Raw genomic sequence first — 18661 nt, 5'->3', positions numbered from 1 at the left:
CGAAGAGTTTGGATCGGAAGAGCTACCGTGAGGATGAATATCTAGAACTAGGTGGTATCCGTATTTCAAAAAAAAAAAAAAAAAAAAAAAAACAGATAGAAAAGGAAGATCCTAAAGTGCTCAACTATATTATTAGGTCAGAGAATCCATATAGATTATTATTATTATTATGGATTCACATTAATTTTGACGCAGTTGTAAGAAAACCTTTGACTCATGTGTACATTCTAGACACCAGAGAATCTAACCAGGAGATACAAATCCAAAGGAAAACAAGCTTCGTTAGCTCCTCTGCTTACTGAGCTGTTTTTTTTTTTAAATGTCATCTATTATTATAAAACCAAACTGAAATCCAGTCCCACTTATATTACAGTCAGGTGATTATAGTGAATAAGTTCTTTCATGTGAAGAAAATACCTGGTACTTACAGGCTGTTTAGACTAATGGAGAAAGGCATAACATGAACTAATTTTTGGAAGATGAATCAGACAGATTACGGGAACATAATTTTAGATGAGAGAGCAAATAACCTTAGGAGCAGACAGCTAAAACAAGTGAAGATTCTCTGATTTTTTAATGTCTATAGATCAAGACAGTATTTCTTTTTGAAAGATAAACTTTAACCATACAGATTATTAAGCTTACTTACAGATATATACAGATTATTAARCTGTGTCCATAAGAGCAGGGTGAAAGCTTTTAGTCAGGAAGTCAGACTAGAGTAAGGTATGCTTCTTTCTGGCTTTAAACTTTATGATCAAGCAAGAGGTGGGCAGTCAGGCTTGTACAGAAGGCCCACTGTCATCGGTGGAAATAACAGAAGGCAAATCACATGGCTAATTATAACCTTTTAGAAACTCACTGCTCTAGCATCCTCTTTGGGTAAGGCCCAGCTATGCCTGTAGAATATGTGGCACATCACTGGTATAGTTTAACAAATTTTGCTCTCTGCAAATCTGTTTAAATAGTTTTGACTGTTCTCATCTGAAACAATCAACAAATACARTTAGACATAAGTCTTACAAGAGCAAGGTGGCAATCCTACCTCTTTCTTCAGCACTCTTAAGCCTCCTTACTGTAGGAGGCTTCCAGGAAGAGACATAATAAGATTAATATGACCACTAGGCTAGAGAGCACCAGGTTCAACTGTAATACCTGAAAGGGACTATTATGGAAAAGACAGACAAAATGCATTCAGGTTAGCTGGAGAAAACAGGAAGACAGCTCTTTCAGGACTGATGCAGCCAATGTAGACATGAGGTTTWGTCCTGTTCTTCAGATTTTCTTCCTACAAAAATATCTTGGGAAAGAGTTTTTCAAAACAAAAGTATGTATATTTCTGTGCAACCAGAAGTTTGGCTGGTCTCAGTGAGAGTCAACTGGGCTCTGTTTCTTAAAATCAGCACAGCCTTTTARTATAGGATTGTCTAATACTCACAGTAGTGAACTTCTCTGTACCTCACCCATTATCCTGAATGCTATTCTGTAACAACGGTCTAGTTTAGCCTCTCAGAGTCCACATGGATTTGTTGCCTAGCCACGCATCAAGCTCACTGCAGAGAAGAGGTGTGAGATTAGGACTGGGCAATCAGGCTGAGGATGCTGCTGTTTTTCAGTGAGAGCGCCATGCACACCTGTAATTGTAGGTGGGAGAACTTCTGCAGTTCCTGTATAGCCATAGGCGTCAAGCAGACTCGGCACTGAGATTGTGGCACTGTGATTCACGCTACCAACCACATCCTGCCAAACAGCCTAACTTAGCTGCTGGTGGCAGGCATCAGGAGCTCAAGTTTAATCTTCCAAGTGGAAGAGAAGAAACAGGTCATAGCTTTCAAGGTCAGTGAAGCTCTTCTTGTCATGTTCAAAGGAGAGTTATCTTGGCACCTGATAAATCCAGCAGTAGAAAATGTCAAAAGCTACCTGGAAATGTCTGAGACCAGAGGGAGGACCTGTTGCATGAAAGATCCTTCTTCAAGGCTGATATCACCATCCTGGGGATTAACTGTTCAGTACGATCTGTGACAGAACACAGGGRAAAAATAAGTCAAAAGGGTCACTGCAGCACAGGGTAGTTTTGTGTCCAAATAAAAATATCTATTGTCAGGCTTTCCTGGAAAGGCTGGACTGCACAATCAGTAACTGGAAGGAGTTCAGAGAGTTTAAGTAGAAATGCTAATAGGGATATATTCACTACAGTTGGCAGGTGGCTATTCAGCTGTCTGTGCACGGTGTGGGCTCACAAAGGAAGGGCACCTACAAAAAGAGCAGAGCTGTCTAAAGAAGCTAAATACATCGGGAATGACTGTGTGAAGTCTGGAGCTAGAAGCAGTTCCTAAGACATCATCCTAAACCAGCCGCAGTCTTTGGCACTCCTTGCTTAATGCCTGAGACTATGATCTGAGAATTGTGCCTAGTTGTAATATCATGTCCTGAATCCACTGCTAAGAAATACTAGCAAACATGAAGAGGTTCACCAGTGCTCAGGTCCTGAGCCAGTCACTTGGTAAAAGTTGTCTTAGATATCAGTGATTGTTCCTGGGGAAGATCTCCAATTCCTCCTAAAACACATCAGAGTTGGAATGACTTGTCTACCTGAAAAACCCCAGAGCTGATGCTGACAGCCTCCAACCCACTGAAACATCTTCCATGGGTAAAAGGTGCTGGCTGCCTAAGTATCTTCTGGTAGATGGCAGGCCCCAGGCTGCTGAAAGGCCATGTTGTCTAAAAGACCTCTGCTGGGCGGCAGGCTTTCAAGACAATCATCTGCTCGTGTGTCTGATTATTTCRTATGTTCTGGCTGGTAGCACGTCCATGTTCTAGTTAGCCTCCCTCCTGCTGCTGTTGGCATGTATTGCAATGGTAAATGAGAGCGTTGTGTGGCTGAGATTTTACATATGGTAGTGTTTTGGCACTGAAATGTGTCGGGAAGGAGCAATCTGTGGGCTAGGACCACAGCTGTGTAAGCTTTTACCCAGAGGCAGGGCTCACAGAGTCCCGAGGGAGCAGTCTGCAGCACACATCACGATGCCCTAGGCACAGCTCTAGGCTGCCGGGCACTCGAGACTTGCATTCCCAGCCTGGCTGACTGGTCCTAAACCCAGGAGCACGCCTGGGTCTGAGCAGTGTCACTGGTTAATGACATCAAGGCGGTGCACATCAAGGCATTTCTTAAAGGGCCCTGAAGATCTAGCCTCTGTGTCAAACAGCCTCAGTAGTCAGCCCCTTCTGCGCTTTGAAATGGGATGTGACTGCTACTCCGTGAAGGGTCAGCTTGATAAGAACTATGGTTATTACTTGTTGCAACCCAGGCTCTTTCCCACGAGAGGCTACACATACCACATTACAACACAGAAGATAATTCTGTAACTGTTCACAGCAACACATAGCAAATAGCTTGTGCAACACACTTAAGAGATTTCTGTTCCCAGTGTAATATTTTCTGAAAGTTCCTTCACAGTACAGTTTTAAATTGTTACAAATGAATTAAAAAAAAATGGCCCTGCCTTTTTTGGCATTTATCCCCATTTAAGGAATCTCAGCTCTGGAAGCATTTCTGAAGCTTTTCTTTCATCAGGATTATTTTGTGGCCTGCTATCATCCCTTTAAATACTACTAGTAGTTCTTCTTTGGTCTTGCTGTCTGTTACTTCCAAAATATGCATCAACAACCATGACTACCTGTCAGCTATCAGGGAACCATCCATGCAGCCTTTGATTTTGTTTGTTTTCCTTCCAGATTCTGGAAAAAGGGAGTGGTATACAATGTTGCAACAATGTTATGTAGTAGGGCTAGATACTATTTGTTGCTTCAATACAAAGGAAACAGTGTAGGGTAGTGACTGCTGACTCCTCCAACAGCCCACAATTCCCAAGTCTGCAAAATTAAGAGGGTAACACTTATCGTGATATGCAGAAAATAGATAGCTAATGCCCATGAGAATCTCCCCTTGAAGGTGAAATGTGGTTTCTATGATACGTTACTCATTTTTGAAGGGGCTGAAGCCGTGCTATGTGTTTCAGTAATAGCAACATCCACTGTGTTGTGATGCTGTAGTTGTAGGGATATCCAGAACGTACCTAGAAACATGCTCAACATCTGAAACTATTTTATTCATACACGTTTTACTGGTATCAGTGTCATCTCAAACTCAACTTGAGCCCCCAGAGTCCTGTAATCAAAATCTCACAGAATCGGTAAGGTCGGAAGGGACCTCTGCAGATCGTCTAGTCCAACCTCCCTGCTCAGCAGGGTCACCTACAGCATGTTAGACAGGACTGCGTCCACACAGGTTTTGAATATCTCCAGAGAAGGAGACTCCACAACCTCTCTGTGCAACCTGTTCCAGTGCCAAGTCTAAATTAGAATGTAAATTTTGCAGATCAGATTGATCTGCAATTATCCTCTCTTTTTTGTGCTTGAAAACAGAAAAAAAAAATCTTTACTTGTAGCTATAGTGTTGGCTGTGACTTGATTATATTTGTCTACGTTCCTTTTAAAAGCTTAGCTCATCATCAAAAAGGAAGAAGAGACAGAGCAGGCTCTGAAGTTCAAAATTCAAGAGCAGTTTACAGATAATTAAATCAGAAAAATGGGGGATTTTGTAGGAAACAGATGCAGTTTCAGTAATAAAAAGAAGCAACCCTCATACAGGTCTGCAATGCTAGCTAAAAATAACATTTTGTGGTCAAATGCACATTTAGTTAATTAGATCATTTGATTCACAGACTGTATTAGTTCAAATAAATGCATGCAGAGCTCACTCCCTTCTTGTCCTCAGGGAAGCAGCCACGTGGTTTAACCCCAGAGAAGACAGTGGCCTTGTCTGAGTCCATGGGGCACAGAGTTCATTGCTTACCACACACGAGCACCTGAAGTCCCTTACTGGCTGCCATCTGAGAATCTGCTATTCAGTTTCTCTGTGTCCTCCAACTTGTTCTCTCTGATCAGCTAATTGTGAAGTCCTGAGAGTTCAGGCAGCTAATGTGTTCTCTGCTAGAGGTGATTATTACACTAATTAGTCACACTCCAAAGCTTAAATTGGAATAGGCTGAAGCATTTAACAGCCAGAAGTTACCATGCCACCTCCTAGAATTACTTCAAAGTGACCCACAATTTGCTCCCCACAGAAAAGGTGATTCTCCCTGTGGCCACAGGGAGCCACACAGCCACAACTGCAAGCCCACTGAAGAGAGCAAGGGAGATGGCAAAATCCAGGGGATCTCTAAGTGCCCTGCTGGGAGCTGCAGGGGTTGTTCTGTCCTTGAGAGGCCTGTACCACTTGCACCTGGGTTCCCGTTAGCTGTTTTCTCACAAGCTCCAGCTGAGACTCCTTCACTGTGCATTAGCCAGGCACACAGAATGCTTATGTAGCAAATTATTTGTATCTACTTCCTGGCAAACAGAGTAGTTAGTGCAGACTATCCTCATAATTTCTGTTTGTGTTTGATTGCAATTTTAAGGTCACTTTGCAGGATGGAGTATTACCATTAATCTGTGAAGCCTTTTACAACAACATCAACTGTTTGACCCCAAAGAATAACCCAGTTTGGAGGAAGTCAGTCATTCCCAATATGTAATTCTTAACATTTAATTCTCTCTGTGCAATATTAATTCCACACCAGCAGCACAATCGGCTAGACAGACCTAATAATTATCTGCATTACCTAATATCTAGGATAGTTCTGATATTAATGTAGAGATCCAGTAGCATTCAGCTTCATAGTGCTTTGTAGAAAAGACTATTATATTAAACTCATTCAGCACCATTGGCTTTTTTATCTAAATCCCTAGCTGAATTTTTAGAGGCAAAACTTGATCTTTATTTTTCTGTTTTCTTCTTTGATGCAATATTTCCACTAAATTTCTGTTTGGTAAGGTGGAGGATCCAAGAAGAAATCATACAGATCTGCACATGGAAGGGTGCAGAGGGGAAAGAATTTAAATGAAACAGCAACTTGATAGAGGCATCTAGAAACTGATTAAGGAATAAACTGTTAAAGCTAGTATGCAGAGGAATCAGTTTTCCTTATTTTCCTTTTAAGTCTGTGATTATCTTCCCCTTCCTTCAGACATAATATGTACGCTTAATACAAATACAGAAAGAAAATTCTTTGGGGATTTTAATTTTAGCTAGGCATCTAAATGGAGATTGTTTCCTTCACTGAGATGCGCTTAACACTCACTGTAACGTAACCTAATTTATCTGAGTACCTAAACACATGCCTAGGTTTTGTCTAAGGATGTAAATGTTGAGATAATTAGTGTGGACTAGAGGATCTGATTGCACTGAGATTCTTACTGTGCCCGATCAAGAGGCAGTAGTGATACTGCTATGGAGGATTTGCCTAGGGTCAAGTGACAAGTTAATTGCTGAGCCAGAAATCGAGTTTGCTAATCCCAAATTTCAGTCTATTATCCCATCTACTGGCTCATTGTTCCTTCCAAATCTAAGTGTAGTTACCTTGAAGTGGATATTTGGTCTGTAAATCTTAGGTCTCCGTCAAAATGTAGCTTGAATTCTACATGTCCCCAAGCTTTGCCTGAAAGCTGGTGTTTCCTAAAGAAAAAAGCTCCCTCTTTTTCTCTATATATGTAGTGGAGATAAAGTGAATACAGCAAAGATTRTTCCTCAGAGGACTTCCAAGATGCTCTTTGACCAAATGTTATTTGACATTTTCTTTGCAACTCTGTGAGGCTCCTCAGAGGGCTTAACTACTTTCATTTCTGCCAAAGAAGCAAAGACACCATTTCACTTCCCGCAAGCTGAACAGTGTATGATGGGCAACAATTCAGAATTAATTTGACAGTGATGGAGATGACAGCCATTACTGTGAGGTATTTCTGCTGTGAACACTGTCATCTTGTCCTGAATTTACCCCTCACTCCCTCAGGTTTGGGGTACCAGAGCCCCAAGGCCATTACGTCCCACAGAACTGCAGCTGCACCCTGGAGCAAGAAAACAGTCAGCCTGGGACTACAAAGTGCACAGTACTCGCCGGTCCATTGGAAGTGGCAATTCCTTCTAAACAGAGGACCAAGACAGAGTTGTAGAACAATTTTGGTCAGAAGGGATTTTTGGAGATCATGTGGTCCAGCCCCTCAACTGAAGTCAGGGAACATCTGAAGCTGTTTCATTGGAAACAGTTAGGAAAGCATTTTATCTTTCCTTCCAGCTGTTTTTCAACTAGCAATGCCCAAAACAAATGGTGATGAAAGGATGCATTCTGTGTACACAGGTAAGAAAAAGCATGAGAGGTTTATTTTAAAATATGTACAATTCCATTCTTTCCAGCACTAGGATTAGTGCATTGAAGCCAGTATAGTTAACAGACACTTGTGTCTGTTTACTTATAGTAAGTTTACTTATAGTAAACAGACACTGGTGCCAATCTATAAAAATCACTTTAAGTCAGTTGCTGAAAAGCTTCAGAAAACAGGGATCCTCTTTCAGAGCTTGGCGTGTCCATAAACTTCACTGCTACAAGAATAACAGAATTGCCTACTTGGTCTGACAAGCAATATATTTGCTACTTCCAGGTAGCAGATGTTATTTCAGTAGATTAAAACCAGAATACAGTCATCCAGCTTCAGATTCAGATAAGTCCTTTCTTTCCTTTGCACAAGGACAACAGGAATGTCAGTTTTCTCCACTTGCTGCTGTAACAAACTGTGTTGTTCCAATTTACTGGAACACTGCTTTTTTTCCCGTGTAGCCATGGGCTGGTGAGCCACAGTGGCTGCGTGCCACTTCCCTGTCTCTGAAATAAAATGAACACTGCTACCAACCTCACAGGAGACAGGTAATGATCGAGATTTTGATGGCTTGCACGATAAAAGAGCAAGACGCTTTCATTATTAAAATGTTCATACATTTATCATGTGGTGATTTACTGCACAAGCCAAGAATTATTCCCCAAAGAAATGTAGGAGATGATCTTAGACTTTATCAAGTTCTTTTATAAGCAGCAGAGCTAATGAATGTTGGATTCTTACAGGTTAGACCTCCTAAACCCTGCTTCCCACTACGTAAGCGGAGCTTGGTTTCACAGTCCCCTGCTGCACGTGTCCCTGGGCGAAGTCAGCACGTGCAGCAGTTACCGTGCAGCCATCCCTAGCCTGGCCAGCAGACTGAATGATATAAAATGTCTGAATTCTGCCTACTTTTTTTTTTTTTTTTTTTTTTTCTAGGGGCTGTTTTGCTAGTGAGTCTCTCCTCCACACAACTACTGGTTTTCACATAGACAAAAAAAAAAAAAAACCCTCTTAGTATCGCATTTAAGACTTCTGCCCAATTTAAACGTAACTGAATCTGGCCAATAGGTCTGAAAGCTATCGGACAGGGGAACAGCAGACATATTAACAACAAAAACCTTATTTCCTTAGGAAGCTGGGAATGTTTCTGCCATCCCTAATGTGTGGGGTGGAAATGCAATATTAAGACTCCCAGACAACCTTCTGCTTTATGGTAATAAAATGTAATACAACACTAAAAGGGTATTTTCATGTTTTAAAGATAACTTCCCTATCGTAGCTGCCACTACAGGGCTGAATCATTTTCATGTCCTAGATAAGCATTTCAGAATGTCAAATCTTAATGAGGTCATTTTAGGTTTTAAAATCTTTTGATTTGGGGATAATCCAATCTATGGCATATTTTATTGTAAATTGCCAATACAATAGAGTGGATGGAGAACATATTTTTGTCTATAAATTTTGTAACTTAACATGTCACATACAGATAAACTACATTTCTGAAGCCTTGCAAACTTGAAGTATCGATCATAATTTTAGAGCTGTCCTATTACAATTTAATATGGCTATTTAGTATTAAGAGCAGTTTCTCATTAAGCCACCGGTTGATGAAAAAATGTAGGTAAAAAAGAAAAGAAAAAGCTGGTCCTTTGGCCTAGCTAACTCCAGATAGACTGAATAGTTATTTTAATGCATCCTGCTGTTTAGGAGAATGAAAGTATGGTGCATTTGTACTTTACAGCATTGGCATTGACATAGAGCTCAGAAGTTCATCTTTTTCTGAGGGCTCTGAAGCATTAAATCTCTATCATCAGACATGGACCTCCCAGTGCCATTAAAAGAATATTAATAGCAGGAGTATGCTTGTACCTAAGCCAACCCGGAGACCCAAGAAGGCGGACAGCCATATGTAGGACAGAAGAGAGTAATGTTACCGTAAAAGGGCCACAGCTGTAAAGCTCTTAGTATCTCAAGCATCAGCATACAAACGTTCATGAAGGTTAAGTGACAGGTCAGTATGTCCAGCAGGATGTGACCAGTGACTCCCCTCAGAAACACAGGACGGAGGCACAATATAACCGGAGGTTAGAGCTTTGTCCTGAGTCTCAGTGGGAACAAATTGCTATGATTTCTTATTTCTCTTACATTAATGTGTCTATGAAATATTGCCTTCCAATGATTTCCATACATGTTCATCTTAGACATACCCTGCAGCACACTTCCTGGGAATTTCATGCTTTGCTTCTGTGTACTGTGTTAAAGAAGCTAAAAATGAATTCTTAGCTTTTGGTAGGTCATTATAACCTCAAGGGTACGAGCCAAGCAAGACTGTAGGAAAAGAGGCAGTATCTTTTATTACTGATTTGATCGCATCTTGTAAAACACATTTCGCTGCAGTCCTCTCCTGATGTTTTTCATGGAAAAACACACTAGAACGTTGTTATATGATTCCTAATCAACAGGAAGTGGCTCCAAATTCTTCTGCTTAGGATGTGCTGGACTGCACTGCACTAAACCCACAGCTTTAGTTCAGTGACTTCAGTAGGCGCACGACCATTTGCCGTGAGTTTGGCAGCGGCACAGGGCGCTGAGCTGTGCACCGCTCCTAGGGAGTCAATCCACGCGGTTGCCTGTTGGCTCGCGCTGACAACTTGGCCGGTTCCCTGAAAGGCCTGACCCTTGAAATGAAAAATGCAGCTGAACACTTCTGCTTTAGCTGTCTGTGGTTAAACTGCACGTGAAAGCTAGCAGTGTTCTCTAGTGCTCACAGCTGGTGTAGAAGCATTCCCGGGGATGTTACTGGACAGAAATGAAGCATGTTTCTAAACAGAGGTTGTAAAATTCCTGCTTATCCTTATGGAGAAATTTGCCTCTGCTTAGGGAATACTAGACAGTAACTCAAGAAACAAGAAGGCTTAAACAAATTTTAAAAACTTAATCTTACTGAAATAAGAAGTCCTCTCTGTCTCTCTGAGAGAGACATTTTCACAGATAGCCAGAATATACCCAGATCAACTTTGCCATGTCAGCGCTGGCATATGGCATCAAAGCACCACAACTTGAAATGTAGCGCGAGTGTAAGGTATCAGTGTCTAGGAGATCTGAGGACACCCAGCATATGGTAGCATGGGGTGTACCACAAGGAGAGAGGAAGCCCCGAAGACGTACTGTAAGGAGCAGGACTCCAAGTAAGTTTAAATACCACTTTAAATTGTGTCCTTAGTCCTGTGTTTCTGAGATGAAAGTCCTATCGGTCACATCCAGCCAGACACACTGACCTGTCACCGAACCTCTGCAATTTGCCAGGCTCAGCCCTGCCTGCTGCCCCACTCTTGGCTTGCTCCTGTCACCGCCTGATCCCTCCACAAGCTCATTCTGCTCCTTGGGCTGGCAGAAAACTCTTAGGGTTGGTTTGGGTGGGCATAAGGTTTTTGCCAGCTTAGTGAACTGAATCATCTCCCAGACTGACTGGTTGCCTCACTGAACTGCAGCCTGTGCTGTTTTTCACTGAAACAGATGAGTGTTTGCACAGTCCCTTAAGGCATTTCATTTGCAGAGACCAAGATCTACAGGAGAGGGGCAATAATGAAGAGCTTGGATCTGTAGTTTTATAAAGAACCTAAACTAAAACAGAAATGTTTGTGTGGTTATGCCCTTAAACTGGGACAGTGCATTAGACAAGTCTACAGCAAGCAGAAATGCAAGCAAACAAGAAGCAGATAGAAAGAAGAGTTGAAGCAAACACTGAAGAAGGGAGCCCTGACACATCAAGATACTCACATATACAAAACTAGTCAGCAGCAGATCTGTGCACCTGTCGGTATTATTCAGAGCAGAAAACCAAAAGTCACTTGGTAGGCCAGAGTCGCGCGTCTCCCTCGTCTTTGCTGGTGCCAGTCCAGCAGCTTCACTGCTAGGCTTCATGTGATGCTTTAACTACTGAAGTGGCCTCCAAGATTTCAGTGACAGTGATCAGTACTGAGGGTGAATTGAACCTTTCATTTCCTTTTTTTTTTCCCACCTCTATTCATCTTTTTGGTCTCTGACTCTCTAGGGATATTAAATATATTTGGAGGTTTCAGATAAATTGGGAGCACTTTCATTTTTAATTTTAATTACTAGACATCAGAAGACCTGACCCTTTTTACAATTACCAGAAGGGCTGGGTAATTGAGGTCTGAGCAGTCAAGGTCAAAATATGTTGCTTAATGTACATCTTACAATTATCTAATACTGACTTTTTTAACATCATAGATATTAATCTACAAAATCTTCAGGCCAGAAAATGTCATTGTTTTCTATAAACCAATTAATAGATGGATTTTTAAAATTGAAAACTATTGATGTGGCATAACGTTTCATGTAGCAGCAGTGCCTCTGCTCATGTTTAGGTCTGTACACATTAGCAGTAATACTTAGGATAAAGCTGCTTTTGTCTTTAATAACAGGATCTGTGCTGTCATGAGAGGCTCGATGCCTGCAGCACAAGCACAGTTACACAAGGATGCTTCAGCCACCGCGCCTATCTGTATGCACTGGGCAGTCAGGAGGGGAGGTGCACGCCAGCGGGGTGAATACAGTGTGTCGGAGATGGGGAAAGACACCCCCAGGACTGTTGGTCCAAGGAGCAGGTGACCTCATTTTCTTAAGACAATGTTCCAGTTCTCACTTTAGTGAAAGCAAGAACGAGATCATCCCTGCTTCCTTATACTAAGCCTTTTTCAAAGCTTGACATAATTTGTCAGAGCAGGTTATTACACCACTATAAGAACCCTTAACTCTTGGTGTAACTTCTGCACTAACAGATGGAGAAGAGGGCAAAATTGGTCCACACGCAGAGCTGCACGATAGCACCACATCGGGCAAAGATACACGTCTTATAGCGGTACAGCCGGTGCATCTGAAGACGTGATAGAAACACTGGACCATGTGTCTCAGAGCAAAGTAAAAGTGTTACCACACACTTGAAACAGTTTTAACTAAGCTATTGTAAGCCTGTACATGATTTCTACAAAGCTGTTTCCTATCTGTGATGTTCAAATTGACTGCCTCAATCAAATAATTATTTTTCTTAGGATTTGTGAAAAGGAGTACAGTGTGTATATCAGAAAAGAGTAAAAGGCAGCGAGAGACCCACTGTAGCACAAACACGGTGGATCTCCTAGCAAGAAGGTTCAAAGGAGGACAGTCTGGAGAATTTAAGTTGCTGCTTGATGGGCAACCCATAAAGGAGGGTACTGAATACTGTGCCATAACCTTACTAGCCTTCAGCAGACAGCTCATTAGAGCCTTGTCCTATCGTCTGTTTGTTTTTTCTTCTCTGCCATTTTCTTCTACCCCTAATTCTGGCAAAATTGCACTGGTGGTAATGATGATGGGAGCACTGGTACAAACAAGGCTATTGGCACTTTAATCATCAGGCTACCTAAACCTGAGCTGAGTTAGGTGTTAAAGCAGTTAAAACCATTGCATCAAGGTGTTGCTTCATGATCCCACTTGGATTTAATTAGGACAGTAGAGAAAGTTACCCTCCTCTAGCTCTGCAGCTGGTAACATCTTCAATCGGTGCAGTTAGACCTGACAGGGACCACTAGTCAGCCCTTTGCCACCTCAGGTCCTGGCTTGATGCATTAAGACAAATTAGTATTAATATTAATTAACGCATTTGCAGTTAATACGCCACACTCTGAATACAACATTTGAAGGTATGCTGCCTACTTACAGCTTTTTAACCATCAGCCTCAGCACAGAGGCTGATAGGTGCAGCAGCAAACTCATTTGCCACAGACAAGTCAGATGAAGACCGTGAATCAGAGCTGGTGGTACTCCCAGGCAGCGGGGAATTCGGGCAGATAGAAGAAGCTTTCGCAGGGTGTGTTGCAAGGAACTGATTGCAGACTAGTTTTTGAACACAACCTGGTGAGGTATGCTCTAGCTTGCCTTGACCTACTGTGTTTGAATCTTCTTGGAGACCAACCGTATCTGAGCAGTACTCTTCCTGAGGGCATCGCACCCAAGTTAGGCAGCCAGGTGTCCAACTGCCCAACAGAGGCTAGCTTTTAAATTAATTCCCCCTTGATGCATCTCCTATTGAGAAAAATGTAAACCGGGAACAAAACTTTAACATGTTTGCTAGCCCTAACGTTTGCCCTATACGTAAGCAATGCTAGTCCTAGTTTCCTACTGACTTAACAAAAATAATACGCTTTTATAAGGAAGAAAAGACTTTTCAGTACAATGCAAAAATACAACGCATCCCTCGCATGTTTACTCATCACCTTAAACTGAAAAGCTTTATATACCACTTTTCTTTTTAATTTTACCACACACGCATGCGCTGCCTTCTCTTTCCTCTGTGATTGTTGGCAAACGTTAAAGCAAATTGAAATTGCTAGGTATCCTTTAGAGCTTTCTTGGAGCTACGTGACGTGATTCTCTGCATTATGTGGTGCAGAGATGAGTGAGCTTCTCCTCATGTGATGCTTAAGCACAAACCATTACTAGATAAAAAAAATAGTGAGGTTTCTGTCAGCAGAGTTCTGCCCCAGCTCTGGGAAAGCACATGGACAGGGAGAAAATGAGGCTAATGAGAGAGCAGCTTCTTGCTGGCTGTTCAGCTGTAACATTTATTGTAAAACCTCTCCGTCCCTTGAGGCCAAGCTCAGGGTCTCAGAGCTATTGGCCTGGGAAATGTCCATCTGGACTATGACAAGCACTGTAGATGCTAGGCTAATACCACACAAGCCTTCGTAATAACTCTAGCGGATGGTCAGTTTAGCAAATAGCTGATAACTACCATAGATCAGGTGAACACAACATAATCAGTATCTGCTGCATCACCAGAGAAAACAGTAACAGCAAACAATTTGAGTCTGACGTCTTTTGAAATAAGAAGTGTGTCTTGTCCAAAATCTCAGCATAGAAGTCATAATCCTCTTATTTATACCTCTTCTTTTGAAGGGAATGAGGGACTCTGATAGTTCAACACCAGCAACTTCTGCTAATGATGCAGGTTAGAAGAAGGGTATTCAGTGCCCTGGAGCTCTGAGGCAGGGCCACAGCAGGCCAGGCAATACTGTCCTTCTGCACTAGGTAGTAAGGTGTTAGATGATCCGGGTGCAGCTGGTGGCTACTAGCCTCCACCTTAGAGACATGCCCCAAGCTTCAACTGAAACATGGAGAGAAATAGCAGGTTTCTCTGTAGAGAGAGTAGCTGATTTCTGGAGGGATTTAATATTTGGGATGCACTTAGTGGAAGCAATTAGCACCTTAAAGGAACTGCAGGCTTTGCCAAGGGTAAAGACCCTCCTGCAGACTGGCCAGGACAACAGTGTTTGGGGCTACTCTTAGTAACAAGCTATTCAGCCAGCTCACATCGCACAGTGGGGGTGCCCTTTGTCATCCTTTCCACCCCCCGGAAAAATGTACTGGAACGATGGGCTCGACCAGAGCGCTCTGGTTTTTTGAATCATCACATCTCCAAGGAGACAGTGCCCTGATGTTATCCAGTCATTCTAAAAACACACATAGCTTTAGCCAAGTGGGGACAAAAGCAAATTCAGTGAGAAAAGTTTTATAAAGGTTTTTAAAGAGATAGGTAGCAGACAGAAGGGGGGAAAAAAATCACACTTACTTTTCTTAATCCAGTGGAGAAGCCATCCTTTCTAGAGAGCAGTATTAATCTGACCATCTCTAGGTGTGGGGCCTGCCTACTTAACCTAGTGTACGGTTTCCTTGCTAGATTGCATTTGCAGAGATGCCCTGTTTCTATCTCCACCCTCTTCTGAATGGGATTTAATGATCCTTCTAATACCCAAGTCCCCTTTCCCATCTCTCAAGATGTAGAAAGTTGTTTTGACTTTCCCACTGCTGAGCTTTTGTCTGCCTTCAGCTTTTCAGAAATGCAGATGTCTTTCTGGCAAAAGGGAGATATCATTGCCTATGTTTGATTTAATTATTAGCAGTAAGTCAGCGTGCAAGACAGATAACAGAATATGCAAATCTCAGTGTGAAGCTTTTCTGTACAGTGAACACATATTTTGCATAAATATGTAAATTAGCCCCCACTCCTTATACAAATACCTACCCGGGGCTACTGCATGCACCTTATTACTATCTGTTAATGAAGTCCTATGCATCAATTATCAATCACAGTATAGGTCTGGAGTAACAGAGACAAAACCTTGTCCCTGAGCAATAACTTGACAGCAGTGATCTAAAAATGTAGGCTTTTTTTTTTTAACCTTTAGTCTTCTTAATCTTCAATAGCAGATGATGCCTCAATTAGAAGGACTAAGTATAGTTAACAGTTAGCAAAATGTATTTTCTTTCCCTCATGACTTACAGTGAAGTATTTTAAAAAAGAATCTGTTGTTTTACTAAATTTCTTTGGTGGGTGTCACACTTGTATGTTACCTTGCCGCTATAACGCATCCTTTTGATATCAAGTAAGGGTTAGTGTCCTAACAGGGAGGCTTCCTCGTTTCCCACTGCGCTGCAGAGCAAGGAACCTTCTGTTCCCGCAGATTTGCTCATTTAGCTACAGCTCTTGCCTTACTAACGGTACAGCTTACTCCTGACTCATCTTCTGAGCTTACAAAATACAAGATAAAAATAGATTATAGTTCTAGCTAAATTCCCATAATCCTTGTGCTCATTAAAAATAAAGTCATGTAGCTGTTCTTAGTCAGGATTGCACTAATTAGTGCAATTGGTACTTCTGACCTTGTGATATTTACCTTTAATACACTCCGTTTTGCAGCACCGCCTGCCTTACCATATATAGTAGAGATAATACCTCCTTAAACAACAAAGTGCCTGAGAGAGATACAAGCAAACAAGAAAACCGCTCAGGAGCCTTTTGCGTAGCAATGTGTGTCGTTTATTCACATCCTCAACCTACGGCTTACCTGAATGCTTTGGCAGTAGATTCTTGCTGTATCTCAGGACATGTTTACCACTTGATTTATATACATTTCACTGAGGTCAGGATACCACTAATGTAAATCCATTAACAAATTTAATTTCCTCCCCATCAAGCTGTAATTAAATGAAGTACACTGATATGACTATCAATTCGCTGAATGTTACAACAAAAAGGAGAAGGAACAGGGGGCTTACGGTGCAGGTGATGAAGGCACAACAAGAACAGGAATTGAAACAGTTAATTTAGATTAGTTCAGAGAAACTCCTCACTCATAGCAGACTTGACAGAGTTATATAAACCCAGGAAAGATGGAGAGAAAATGGAAGTCAGGGATTTTTTATTTTTTAAAAAAAAACTTCTCATAAGACAAGAGGGAAGGAACAACCAATGCAACAACGACAGAACATTTGGAACTAATGAGGCCTTTTTGAAACAAATTGGACTTTTGAAAATGCCTACAGGTAGCCTGCAGGACTCACTAAGCTCCCCAAGAACTCAAAAATGCATCAGGACTAAAAAAAAAAACAGACACTGAGGAGACGAAACGAAGAGCAAACAAAGCAGGGATATAAATTTCAATGTGTCAGACACAAGGCAGCCTCTAATGGAAAGATTAGGAAGAAAAACCCTATGTATAGGCAAGTCATTTCATGCTTGCGCACTCCAGGGATCCTGAGGCACTCGCACTGGCTGCTCTTGGTGAGAGAACAACGGTTCGGGTCTGGAGTCTGATTCACTGTTCAACTCCTATGAAACACCTCTAGATAATGAATGAAGCCATTTTAATAGTTATTCCCAATGTAAAAGTTATTGGGTAGTCTTAAAAGTTATTCTTTGTTGCTAACTCTTGCAGGGTCAAGGTCTTTGTAAGCCCCAGAGCAGAAATGTTGCGCTGGAAGTCAAAGGCAAACCGGCACTCCGCTGAACAGAGCGGACTTTGCTGTGTTCTGCCCTGAACCGCCGCATCTTAAACCTTTTCCTCCACACTTGGTACCCAGAGGGTACTTGTACACATGGGAACCGCATTTTACTTGGATAAACTACGTTAGAGGCGGCCTTTGGAGGCTGCCCTCCCAGGTGCGTTCGAGCACTTCCTTAGCAGTCTGCAAAACTTACTCGTGTCCGAAAGGTTAAATAACATCTATAATGTAAACATAGAACTCGTACCATACCTGAATATCATGCAAGGCAATGGCTTGGGAAAAGGAAAAAAAAATAGAAAAAAAAACAGAAAAAAAACTTAGTTAAAACCTCAGCAAAGTGACCAATACTTTGAAGCAATGCTCAGAACTAAAATAAACAGAAGTGGGAGAAAATTAATTTGCCAGAAGTTAATCCAGGCTATGTTATTTCAGTAAACATTACTGCAGGTTTGAGGGAACTAACAGAGCTTATCTTTAAGGATGACGTCAGGAATCTATTAAACTATTCAAATAAAACGTCATCAGTTTTAGCCAAGAACCTTCCCTGGAAATCAATAATGCAGTAACGCTCCAGGAGGTTCAGCTCTGAAGTGTCTTAGCTTGAGCCCAAGTTGCCAAGTGCTGGCCCCGTAATGCCCTGGCTGAGCTGTACCAGTGCAGACCATCGCCCACGTAGCGGTTCGTTATTTTTATCCACTGCACTTAGGGAGTATTTAATCAAAGTAGTGGTTAAAAAAAAAAAAAAAAAAAAAAAAAAACCTAAACTATAACTTCTGTTCTACAAGTTAAAAATTTGCCATTTTCAACGCAAAGGACTATACTAGATAATTAACTGCAGATAGAAAAAATTATATTGAAAAGCAATTTAAACTTTTTCCTCCCTCAGATTCTGATGTGAGAGTAATATAAATACCCTACAACTATATTATGTCATGCAAATTTACCATTTCGTCAAGCTTAATATTATAATTGTTTAACAAAACTATTGTTGCTTTTTGACATTACTTATGTTAACTTATTTTTGACTCATGGTATGATTTTTAAAGAGGCAGAGAAGCCTTTCAACAAACTGACAATTACCAGAAAAGTAAAAATACAAGATGAAGTCCTGAGAGATAAAAATTTATTGATTTCTATCTGTCACAATATGGTCACAACTCATACAGCTGACATTCTCATAATGGAAAGAGGGATTCTTTTTTTCCTTTTAAAAACACATTTTTCTTTCTAGCAGGAAGGATTTAATAAACAAAACCACATTTCATACTAGGCAGGAATTAAAAACAATGGCTTTTTCAATATGACAACATGGCTGGTCAACACCGGCTCTCCCACCAGTGTCTCCGATTCAGGTTTCAAGGTTTCCCTCCCGCTCCTCGGTTCCTCCCCTCCCCACAGGCACCTAGGAAAACACCGYGTACACAACGCGGCTGGGAAACAGAGGTAGACGTAAGGACAACGCTCGCGCTGTTCTGCGAGTTGGGCAAGATGTCTCACTACGCTGCGGAAAGTTCATTTCTCGTTACGTGTTGCAGAATTCTCATCAGCAGTTAAAACTTAA

This window comes from Rhea americana, unplaced genomic scaffold, assembly GCF_003343005.1.
Source record: "Rhea americana isolate MKP2758 unplaced genomic scaffold, rheAme1 scaffold_160, whole genome shotgun sequence".
NCBI classification, from domain to species: domain Eukaryota; kingdom Metazoa; phylum Chordata; class Aves; order Rheiformes; family Rheidae; genus Rhea; species Rhea americana.
This window is presented reverse-complemented; position numbering follows the sequence as displayed.